Source organism: Lycium ferocissimum, chromosome 6 (genome assembly GCF_029784015.1).
Source record: "Lycium ferocissimum isolate CSIRO_LF1 chromosome 6, AGI_CSIRO_Lferr_CH_V1, whole genome shotgun sequence".
In the NCBI taxonomy this organism is placed as follows: Eukaryota; Viridiplantae; Streptophyta; class Magnoliopsida; order Solanales; family Solanaceae; genus Lycium; species Lycium ferocissimum.
In genome coordinates, this window is record NC_081347.1 from 2,894,759 (window position 1) to 2,896,736 (window position 1,978).

Consider the following 1,978-nt stretch of genomic DNA (forward strand, 5'->3'; position numbering starts at 1 on the left):
ATATCTGCTCCTCCTTGTCATAATGCGATCTTCTGTTGGTTCATCATTATTTTCCCTCATTTTAACAAGGCCTCAAGCTCAGGTTCATTTTTATACAGTAAACGAAATCCATACTTCTTTATTTCTCCAGAAAAAGTTAAACCAACCATTTGGTGTTTTTCCATTTGCCTAGATGTATCCCATAAACTAGCAAGAGGTACCAAGAATAAATAAGTAGATTCTGTATCACATTTTGAATGGCTGGATAAGGCAAGTTTTTGGGTCATCCACAACATCCGATTACATAAGGGAATCAAGTGAGCTGTGGTGTCAGTTAATCTGCCAGAGTAACATACAGCAAATCCCAAGAAGTTATCACCTATGTACCAATTTTCTGGCAAATTGACTGATACACTTCTACCAATTCCCTGATGGTGGAACCAACTTGGGATATTCTTCCCAGTGGTAAATACTCTTAGTGACAAGGAATCTGAAGCAGAGATGTCATGCTGCAGTGATGAGATAAATTATCCACACTGTTTACAGGGGAGGAAAAGTGCCAACTGAAAAGAGTAACTAAACATCTAGCGTTAATGATACTTGTGGAAGTTGATAATCCATCAAACCATCTGCAGTTTCTCTCTTTCCAAGTACTCCAAAAGATTGCAGTTGGGATCATCCTCCAGATCATTTTGATGGTCTTGTCAACTCTCCAGCATATCCAGCTAACATAAGCATCTTTGATAGAAAAGAGCATCACCCATTGGAGGCCAAACAAAGAGAAGAAGAAACGCCAGTGTTAGCTGTTATGGGGCAATGCAAAAAAAGATGATTGACACTCTTATTGTCTTGTTTGCAGAAAAAACATCTATTGATGAGAATGATGCCCCTTTTCCTGAGATTGTCTTGAGTTAGGCAAGCCTTATGAAGGGCTGTCCAAGTAAAACAAGAGATCCTAAGAGGTGGTCAATCTGCATATATTGTATCTAATTGTTGTGGAAATTCTGGCAGCTGTGTAAGCCTTGCGCAATCTAATAAGTCCAAGGATCGAAGAGCAGCAAGTGGGCTATGCTTAGAGGAAAATGCTCGAAATTATTTCCTGTGAGATTCAACTTTTTTCAAAGAGGATAAGGATCCAACGTCTTCAGGAAATCCTCCATCTATTAATTGCAGAAGCTGAGATCCAGATCTTCCAATGAGAGCAAGCCTTCATTCACTCAAGGGACACAAATTGCACTCCATTTTTCGAGGCCTATTTCTAATTTTTTTTTGTCAAAATTCAAGAATTTAAGCTTGTTCAAGCGGACGATGGAAGACGGAGGTTGTGAGATTAGAGCATTCTTGGCATGAAGCCGCTCCAAGTTTTCTAAATCCTCTATCTCTTCTGGCAAGCTTTCAAGTTTTGAGAAATACTACACATCTAGCTGCACCAAGCTTTTCAACATGCCAATGCTGCTTGGTAGTTCGGTATTGAATGACTAATGGTAGTTCCCTTATCTGAGAGTGATACGTCGTAATCTCTAACCCCAGCTTACTTCTTCCCTTGATCTCTGGAAATTTCTCTAAACCAGAGCAACCCGTTAGATCCAAAGGTTCAAGAGATTCCACGTTAACACATGGAAACCTCTTAAGGCTGAAAAAATAACCCAAATCTAACCGAACGAGTTTTTCGCAATACCCCAGGGAAAGGTCAACCTCTTCAAGATCAATACAATATGACAGATTCAAATACTTCAAATTTGGCATCCCCGTGAAACCTGGTGTTCGCATCAGGTGTTACACCTCGAAAAATCTTCCGTTGGTACGCGAGTGGATGAACTAGTGAAAATACGAGTAACGGGTTAATAGCGACTTAAGGGCGTTTTGGGAAAGATTTATAACGTCCCTTAGATTGTTAATGAAGTGTTAAACAAGTGTCAAGAAGGTTTCATAAGGATTAGAGATCAAACGAAGCAATGAGAACAAGTTCAGTGAACTGGTGGGTTATACGGCTCATTAT

The 1,978-nt window shown here is 39.8% G+C and overlaps 1 pseudogene; it reads right to left on the reverse strand.

The window, feature by feature from the left end:
- Positions 1-1,196: 1,196 nt before the first annotated feature.
- On the reverse strand, positions 1,197-1,751 carry LOC132060488 (TMV resistance protein N-like; annotated as a pseudogene).
- Between the last annotated feature and the right edge of the window lie 227 nt (positions 1,752-1,978).